This window comes from Poecilia reticulata, chromosome 7 (genome assembly GCF_904066995.2).
Source record: "Poecilia reticulata chromosome 7, P_reticulata-male-v2, whole genome shotgun sequence".
Taxonomy (NCBI): Eukaryota; Metazoa; Chordata; class Actinopteri; order Cyprinodontiformes; family Poeciliidae; genus Poecilia; species Poecilia reticulata.
The window spans coordinates 13,164,804-13,175,356 of NC_088836.1; positions in this window are offsets into that span (position 1 = coordinate 13,164,804).

The window sequence follows — 10,553 nt, forward strand, 5'->3', positions numbered from 1 at the left end:
CATGAAATGTCATTCGGTAAATAATGACACTTTTAATGCAAAGTTGCTCTAAAGGTTGCATTAAAAGTCCACTAAAAGTGCCAACTTTGTATGATTTTGTATTAAAACTTTTTTAATTTTGACTGTAAATTAACAGTGACAGTTTATGATAATTTAATGCAAAGTTGGCACTTTTAGAGCAACTTTGCACTAAGTGTCATTTACCAAATGACACCTGTCATAAACATTAATAAAGACTTCTTTATGTTCATGACAGGTGTTGTTTATGACAGTGTCATGTCAGTCTTATGCACACCCCTTCAAATAAAGTGTTACCCATTGGGGTAATACTTAAGTATTACCCCAATGGTATACCTTAAGAGCTTAAGTTTAATATTAAGTTTTAAAATAGCTAGAGATACAACTAGAAATATACAAAGGCAGTAGGAAAAATTGTAATCTTTAAAAATGTAATACTAACATTTTTGTGTAATTTTGTTTGTATGTGCATGAGAAAAGAATTACCACTTAATTAAGACAATGGTTTTATAAGCATATCGTCCCGAGTCATCTGTTAGTATATTGTTCATAGTGTGACCAGCAGGTGTAGATCTTTTTAAAAGTAACAAGATGCACCCGAACACAGACTGAGCAGTGCACAATCTTTTATTAAACAATTTCTTTAAAACATTTCTCTTCTTAAAAACGAGGCTTCAGGTCTACTACTCGGTCCCTGGAACAAAAGGGAACACATAAAGTAAGGATGGACAAGTTCAATTATTCCAAAAGAAATAAAACATGCAAAAAAAATTAGTAACTTCAACAACCAGTGGCGGAGCTAGACTTTTAAAGTTGAGGGGGCCAAGACTACCTCTGGGGGGGGCAAAATTTAAAATTTGTGTGTGCACATCTCTCTCTCTCTATATATATATATATATATATATATATATATATATATATATATATATATAATTTTAAAAAATAACCAAACTGAATATTTGGTTATTTTTTAAGCCCCTCTGTCATTTGACATGTTATAATTAACACCTTTGACTGGCACACATGGAGACATGATAGACTTTACGCATAGAGTTCATCGCAGAGGAAACTAAAATCAATCAAATTAAAGATCCTTTCTGAATATCATCCATTGACACTGAACTAAATGTCTTTCTGACCGGGAGCTGACAGCGTGTTGAAGAGTTATGGACACCTTGGTTAGGAAGCTCTGTTTTGACAGGTAAAAATAGTCTGGGTCGGACCAGAATTATTTGCCTGATGGTGGCTCGGTCTTCTAATGAGTTTACATTTAATGAGTTTGGAGCACACAGAGAAAACCTAAAGAGAATGTGATCTACTTATTGTAGTTTAAGTAGAGGAATAACAGCTGACTGTTGAGAGAGGAAAGAAATTAAAGTGCGGATCCGTTAGGCAGAAACAAGCGCAGTGCGCTGGGCAATAAATGCGCATAAATGCTCCACCGTTAAACTCCAACTAACTACACATGAGATGACAAACGCCAAATATACTATAGTTACACTGCTTACATTAATGGTGTTTTAAAAACAAAACCAGTAAAAACTTAACTGAGTTAATATGTCAGATTCCCTCCTTGCCCTCGTTTTGATAAAAACAGAGCAGTTCGCTGGTTTCGTGTCCAGACTGTGATCAAGCGCAGCTGACCACTTGGTGAGAGACAGTTTCAACTTTACGCACAGAGAACATCGCGGAGCTCATTATTAATCATACTAAAAACAATATCTGTCAGAGAATCATCTCTGATCTGGACCCTTTAACGGACCAGAGGCTTTGGAGCGACCAGCGCAGCTGATCCGCTTCTGCGGGGTTTTTCTCCCGCTGAGGGAAGTCAGTGAGGGATCAGGAAACGATCAGAGTTCTGCCGTCTTCTAATAACGTCATTTTGTGAAATGTTACCTGATTTCAAAAACGTTCTCGCAGAGAAATAAATGTTTCGTTTGATGACTACAAATTGGAAATAAAATGATTTTTTTCTTTGACGGACAACGAAAAAACTCTAGCGCAACCTCTGCTCCAAACTACGAACATTGTCGGCCCCTCTTCGTTTTTTTTCTCTTTTTTGCGGAGGATCAATAAATAACTTATTGGTGTTTTACCATCAGGTATGAAGTGCTTTAGCCTTTGAGTTGCACCACAGCGCAGCAACTGAAACACCCAGGAGAACAATATCAGCTTGTTATACAATTATAAAGGAGGCTGGTATCGCGCCTGATAAAAATCTATTTATGTCACATGGACTTATATAAAGTTTTATACATTTTCTTTTCATATATTTATTGTTTTTCTTCCTTAGATATTAGGTTGACTTAGAATGATTCCAAATAATGTACAGGAATGACCTGGTGCAGTTACATGTCAATCATCAGGGGGGGCAATCAGATGACAGGGGGGGGGGGGGGGGCACTGGCCCCCCTGGCAACAAATACAAACTGTAAAAGAAAACACTTCAAACAATTGAACAAATCATTGTCGTCATGCGGTTCCAAATGCCCTTTGATGGGACCAGAGGAGTAATGCCCCGCCCACACAGCAACAGGTTCAGTTGAGAGCGGCCCAAACAAACAATGATGACAGGACAAGACAGCAGAGCGTCCAAAGCGCTGCAACTCCAAACACAATCAGGTGCCTGAAACAGAAAACCCATTAACGGTGGATCCAGATAACAGAAATCAAAAGCTAAATAGCAGGTAGTTTACCAAGGGGTGGAAACACAGCCTAACCCGGGAGGAAGTGGGTCAGCAGGTGAGGACCAGATGGAAGCCGCACGCCACAGCAACCCCCAGCTGCAGCCCGCAACGCCATCAGAGCAACACTGCAGAAACGCACGATAGATGTAGCACCCAAAAACCAACCATGATCCCAGCCCCGGATAGCAAAACTGCCACTTACGATCGCAGATGAGTCGACCAAACACACAAGCCGACATGTAGCCGCCGATTGTAGCAACAGTGGGAAAAACAAAGACGCACGCACCTTACAGCGGCCCGCCCTACTATAAAGGCATTTGCCCCGCCCACCAATCAACGGTGCGCTTCTAGCTGCACCCGGTGCACAGAGTGGGGGAGTGTGGAACACCATCCCCCCACAATAGAATCATTAATAAAATGCATCCGTTGGAAGGGAAGGGGGAAATCACAATTTCTTTAGCATAACATTGCCAGCACTCTGCACTGAATGCATACTTTAAGTTCATTACAGAAAACAAGTTTTCTCGAATAACGTCTTTGTCAGTTGATCATGCTGTAAAACAACCCCAGACAGACTGCAAGCTCATTAAGTTTAAATAGTCAGAACTTTTTATAGGCCTCTGGCTCATAATCCACTCATAATGTGAAGTGGGATTCAAGGGAATCTGCTTGTGTTTGAGCCAATGGTAGAGGGATAATTACAGAAGGAATTAATGAATACCCTACTAAGCTTTGGGAAAAAAGTGAAAAGGGAAAAAAAAAACATATATTTGGATTAGCTCACTGAATTATCACATTAAATGTTTCTAAGTATCCACACACAAACCCAGTTAATAATTTCACATCAAAGGACATTTTTTTGTATATAGCCACCTCATATCTGGGCTTGAAGTGGGCTTGAATATTTAATGGGTCCAGTTTATGTGTTTGTCTGGCTGGGATTTCTTCTACAAAATATTACTTTAAGTACTCTTTTTAAAAAGAAAATCAAGATAAATGCTTCCCTGTTTTTTTTCTTTTCTGCTTTCAGAATATATCCAGCTCTGTGTCACATGTTATCATTTACAATGTATTGTGTAAAACAACTTATATATATATATTTTAGAGTTAATAAATGACAAATAACAACCAGTCTACATTAACTGAAGTCAGACATCCACTTTATTTTTAGGTCTATATTTGAGAGCCAGGGTTTATTTTCTTTCTCCATGATGATGATTGATAAGTAAAACATTTGTATATTCAAAAGTCAATCAATCATGCTGTGTATATCTGGTCCAATGTGCATGGGTTCTACGTATGTCGTAAGTTACATGAATCAGAATTTCACATATGAACTATTATTTCCTGTTCTGAATTTGTAGTTTATGAGTGTGAAAGTAATAATTACAAAGTTTTATGGTAACAAGATTTTGACTTTCATGTCACTCTAAGTTTTGAGAATGTCTTCAGGTGCTGAGAGAGAAATCCTAGAGATCAAAGTCTTCAGTAAGAAGAAAAGCTTTCTCTAGTCATGCCTTCAACAGTTTTATAACAATAGACATTTCTAACAAGTACAGCAAGAAAGACTAATGAAATACCTAAATAGCAATCTTTAAATAGATATATTCAGTATGTATAGAAAACAGAAACATGTGCTTTAACATTATGTTGCTCCTTTACTCTTGACTACCTCAGGTTTCTGTGATTTTGACAACTGTGATCTACTGAGATTATAACTCATGAAAACTCAAATTCAGCTTTTCATAAAATGAGATTATGATCAGAGAGAAATAAAATTATTTAACTCAAAATGTATATCCATGTAGTTAAATGTGAATAAAGACAATATGTTTGCATGAATTACTGTGTTAGTGTTTGTGCATCAGTCTAGTTTGCTGGTTAGTCAAGCACAGTGACATCGTGCTCATTAAAAGCAGCTATTGGTACTTTTGGCAGTGTGACGAGGTGCCAAGTGCTGCTGGAAAATTAAATAATCATCTCCATAAAGCTTCTCAGCAGAAGGAAGCATGAAGTGCTCAAACGTTTCCCAGTAGACAGCTCCACTGACTTTGGACTTTAAAAAACACAATAGACCAACACCAGCAGGTACCATGGCTCCCCAATTCATCCCTGAATGTGGTAACTTCAAACAGAACTTAAAACGGCTCAGATTCTGTGCCTGCCCTTTTCTTTCAGACTATAGGAGCCCATCCAGCTAAAATACAAAATTCACTTTCATCCGAAAAAAGGACTTTGAACCACCGAACAACGTTCCAGTGCATTTTCTTCATAGCCCAGCAAAGATGTTGGGCCAACCTGAATGTGTCAATAACTCTCTACATGACACAATATTTCAAAATTAAAAATACGTTTTCAAACATACTGACCCTATTGAAAAAGGGAAAGACTAGTTCAAAAATCAGCATGGCAACACCAGTTTTTCTTTCTCTTTCCAGTGACAAATGATTACATCTTGACTTTATGATCAACGTTTACTTATACAGACATTTATATGAATGCAGAGTCATTAGAAAGGGAGACAAAATCTGCAACTCAAAAGGGAAATAAGAAGAAAACAGTAGTCATATAATTCCGAGCCTTTCCGAGAAAAGGAACGTTATTGCACTGTGGGCTGAGGCAACTCTTACATGTCATTTTATTGAATTGGGCTGCCAAAATGTAATAATGTCTGTAAGTTCATGTGTCAGATAAACAGACCTGAGCTTTCGCCTCAATTAAGTGAACTTAATTTAGGAATGTAAGTACCTTGACAGACACACCTCCTGCCTAATATCCTACTGCAAATCGGAACACTCCAGTGAGAACAAACCCCAATTATTTTCTAATTAGAACAGTTAGTCTGAAACGGGTTAAGATCTGTAAGATAGAGTTGAGATTTCTCATTTCGAGGGCCAAATTGCCTTTGTGGCAGGTATCTTGCAAAAAATCAAGAGGTACTTTTTTTTTCCACCAACCCTTCTTGCTGCAAACTAATAACTGTCTTGCTGGAGCATTTAACCTTGAGCCATTCTGTCATTTCACTTAGAAACCTGGGTTTTTGAACCATGAAATAGAGGTAGTTGTCTGTCTGACAGGAGGATACCAGCCAGACGTCTTTAGGACCATTCAGTTATTTAGATTGTAGATGTCATCAGGTAAATTTGACGGGAGTCTTTTATCAGAGATGTACTCATCGCATTTTTGGTAAATAAAAAAAAAAGGAAAAAAGTATAACAAATTGTTTTCTGAAAATTTCGCTAAGTCAACTGTCTGTGAAGTTATCCCTAACAAAATGTGCCTTTGTAAGTGATTATAATCTGGTCCTAAAAGGTGCATAGAAGTAAAAGTTTTCATCTTTGAATATTGTTGATCATCATCAATGGTCATGTTGTTCTGGATGAAACAATTCTGCAATCTCATTGGCATTGTGTAAAGGTCAACCTGAAAGCTGTAGCACTTGCCATTGGTCCGTTTCTACTCTACATGTATGATCTTATAATCATATGTGTTTAGGAACATGAACTTGTGGTAAGAAAAACACAGGTGGACCCTATTTAAGTTTTTATTTCAGAAGTTAGTTTTTGAATGTTTTGTTTCTGTTCAATACGGTGGCCCTCCGTAGTTCAAAGAGCTGAAAATGAATTTGGATGAGAGTACTTTGACGTGTCACGCTTTTTCCAACGGATTTGTATAATACTCGTCACCTAGAGGTTGTAGACACATTCGGGCTTTAGAGAGACTTTCTAAAAGAAAATGACAGTGACAAAGTGTCAGCTTCAAACTTTGCAAACTGAAAAAAATAAAATAAAATAACGGTTTTGGTGTGTGTTTGTTCGGGGAATGAACGGGTGCGGCTTGGTTGTGTGTAAATGGATGCCCTTGAGGTGTTTTTTTCAGTAATCTGCATGTATTATGTGCTCTTCTGTCTATTTTTGTGTTTACGTGCCAATCTCTCTGAGCAAAGGAAAACCACTTGAAGGAACATATTTGTGTAGGAGCGACATGATTAATACGTTCACATATTTAGCCTGAAGTTAATGAGCTTAGGTGATTTTAAAAACTGAATTTAAAATAGATTTGTCTTGTGTTATGATGAATGAGCTTCTCACAGCCCGTACACTAATCTTGATGCTTAAAAATATTCATTTTCTTGTGGATTTACCAGCAAAAAAAATTCAAAGTTTTGTCATGATGTCACTCAACTATGGTGTCACTGGTTGTGCCAAGGGTGACACCTTGTGAAGGAATTATCCAGACAAGAAAAGACACTGTCAAATTTATAACAAGACAGTCTCTTATTAACCTTTTCTCCCTAAATAATATCTAATTAGTTAAGAGTTTTCATACTGGATGCTATCTTGTCTTCAAATGGTAGTCTTGTTTTTGTTTTAAAAAAAAACATAAAACTATTGGTTAATTCTACTCAAAACAAGAGTCTGGGGTAGTAGAAATGGACTCACTCTGACTGAGGCTGAATATTTAATATTGTATGGGACGTCTATGAGCAAAACACCTCAATCTCGACCCAGAACACGAGGATCGTGTATTCCAGAAAATAACGTCGTCAGCATGTTCAAGGATTCATTGAGCTTACATGACTTACAGTAATCCTTTTGCATCAGACAGATGTTTTGAAAGCTGCGGTCCAGATCTGCTTGATATTGTATGACAAGCTCTTTTAAATAATTGATTAAATCCATGATGCTTTCTTTTGTAATCTTTCCTCATTCCTGTTTCTGTTTAACATAGGTTAAGAATCAGCAGCTCTAAACATGTAGGGTTCAGTTTGGTGCCAACTCTTTTTTTTTTTTTTTTCTTTTACCACATGAAACCATGAAATTCTGCACGACTTCTGAATACAGACACTTATCCTGGTGTTATTGTCACATAGGTAAACTTCAGAAGCCCTGCTTTTGTACCCTGAAACTGAGCACCAGGAATGACAATAATTCGGTTTGGGCTTTTCTTCCTCGTCTCAGGTACACCCCTGCAGAGGCAGCAGTTGTGACTCCGTCTCTCCCATCTAATGAATAATGCACACTAAGACACCCCCACCCCGAGTTATCCAAAACCAAGTCCCACTTATCCCTGTTTGAGTTGCATTGATTTCTCAGCCCTAACCAGCATCTGCAGTGGCTTAAATGTTGCTCCCAGACTGTGGGATGGAGAGATAAAAGAACAAGCCAAGCATCATGCTTCGTGGAGCCCTCACGGACGTTCTCTGGAGATCGGTACCTGGCTCGCTCATGAAGGACGAGGCCGCGTTACCGCAGTGCTCGTAACATCTGTGATTAAAAAATTCGGCTGTAGATCTCTGGTGACTTTGTGTCTTTTTTTTTGTTGTTGCTGCTGCGATCAACTTCAGAACAGATAGCTGACATTTGGCCCATGCGAGGCTTAACATATTTCAAGGTGAGGGCTTCCTGTAAATCCTTTGCAATAATCTGCTGGCACAAAGGGAGAGCATTTAATGAGCTTTGGACGATGACACTGAAATAAGACTCAGCAGAGAATAACTGTCATTTATCACAGCCATGAACATCACTTACCCAAATGATTAAAGGCACCGTCTATTGAAGTCATGACTGTATATCATCATTAAGAAAAAGAAACATATAATTAGAAAATATTCAAACTGCAAACATTTGTATTTGTTAAAAGATTTTAACCTGCTTCATGGATTCCCGGAAACGGTTATGTGCTTCCTTTTTCAGTTAGAATGAATATGCTTTGTATACGTCCAAACTGCTTTGAAGAAACAGAATCAGACTAAATGTTTTCACAAGTCACAGTGTTGCGAGAGAAATAATTGGGATCTAAAGAGAACAAGACTGTTTTTTTTCCCCCAAAATTGAAACCCACAGTTCTGTAAATCTGTAAATTGATCTGAACAACTTTAATAGCCTGCAGTTGTTTCTCCTGTTGCAGAGAAAGGCAGATCTTTCATTACCTTGCAAAACCTATTCATATTTTGTCATGTAACAACTACCAATTTTTTTATTTTTATTTTTGCTGTTTTGGCATTTTATGTGACAAACCAATGCAAACTATCCACAATTGTGAAGTGGAAGGTAATGTTTTTTCAGTTTTTAAACATGGAAGTAGGCTGTGTATATATTTCACTAACACAAACCCTTCTACAACCACTTTTTGTTGCAATTACAGCTTTTGGACTGAACCTCCAGAGACTTAAATGCAGGATACTCTACTTTGCAAAGTAGCTGAATCTTAATCAGATTGGATTGAGATCTATGAACACCCAACGTCAAGTCTCGCAATGAACTCTGCATTAGATTTAGAGTTAGACTTTGACTGGACCATTCCAGCCCTTGAATTTGAGCTAAATTGTACCATTGTATTCCAGCCTGTAAGGTTGTGATCATTGCCATGCTGAAAAAATAACTTCGGCCCCAGTCTGAGCTCTGGTCCAGCCTCTTATGAGTTTTTAAGTTTAAAATATTTTATTTTTGATTGGGAAGATTGCCCTGTATTTACATCAGTCTCTCCACCAATTCTGAGGAACCTTTCTCTCCAAATGAAGAAATACAACCCCATCCACATGTGTGGCAGTCACCATGTGAGACAATAGCCAAGCCAACTGTATTTATAAACCCTTTTTAAAAATGACAGTAGTGATGGTGTGTTCAGTGTAATATGCAGTGGTAGTTGCCCTCTACCCATTATGGTCTTACATGTAGTTTCTTCTGACTGCTGTGCCTTCTTCCATGTGTTGACCTTAAATCACCTAACATTTAAGGCAGTGGTTCTTAACCTTTTTTGAGGTACCGAACCCACCACTTTCATAGGCGCATTCACTGAACCCTTCTGTAGTGATAAATAAAACATGATTTTTTTTCCCCTCCAAATTCAAGACATAGGTGACCCAACTAGACTCAGTTCTTCAAAATATAGTCAGTGTTTTCAGCACAGTTGAGTTGACTGTCCAGGAACGATCCAAGGTATTTACAATTTGCCACAGTTTCAACAGGTTGGCCGAGAGAAACTGGAACCACTTTAAGGTCTTGTTTAGATCATTTAATTAGCTCTACATTCTTAAGATAATGAAAAATTTATAATAAATATTTAAGATTTTGTGGTATTTTGATTTAGTAATGTAATTATACTACTTGTGTTACCAGCCCCACGCCACTAGCAGTAGCAACCCTGAAAAGATGGGACTAAGGAGCAGATTTAGAAGTACACTGAAAGCTACAGAATTTGGTAAAAACTGTGGGTTTTGCTGAAGTAATTAAAGACACAAGTTTAAATCCATACTGAGAGTGGAGCTCCTTCAATCAGTGCTCCTCTGATTGGCTAAGCAATGTAACGTGATCCTCTGCAGCAAGTGATGGCAAAGCGGGGCGTCATCACGACTTTACACAAGTGTGTCTTTACCTCCACGGCAGAGGCTCCGTCGAACCCCTGAGACCGACTCATCGAACCCCTGGAGTTCGATCGAACCCAGGTTAAGAACCACTGATTTAAGGTGATGTATTGTGGTCCTCAACAATTGACAAATAATTCTCATGTCAACAGATTCTCGCTCCTGAGCTGCGGCTCTGTTCAGCTTCTCCAGAGATAGCATAGCCTTCTTGACAGCCTCTCTGAGTAAAACACTGGCAAGTAAGATTGAGGTAAGCCTGCAAGTTATACCTTCCTATGTCTATTTTCAAATGGTGGATTTCACATTGAGTGCTGGAGTTTCAAAGCATATTTAATATTTAAATCTGATTACACCTTCACAAACTTTCTCTCTAACCTGCCCGATGTGTTTGTTGCTCTTCCGTCCATTCTAAAATGTTCTTTAACATCTTTTTGACAAAAAGGGACTTCTGTGCTTTCCAAATATATTATGCCAATTTGATA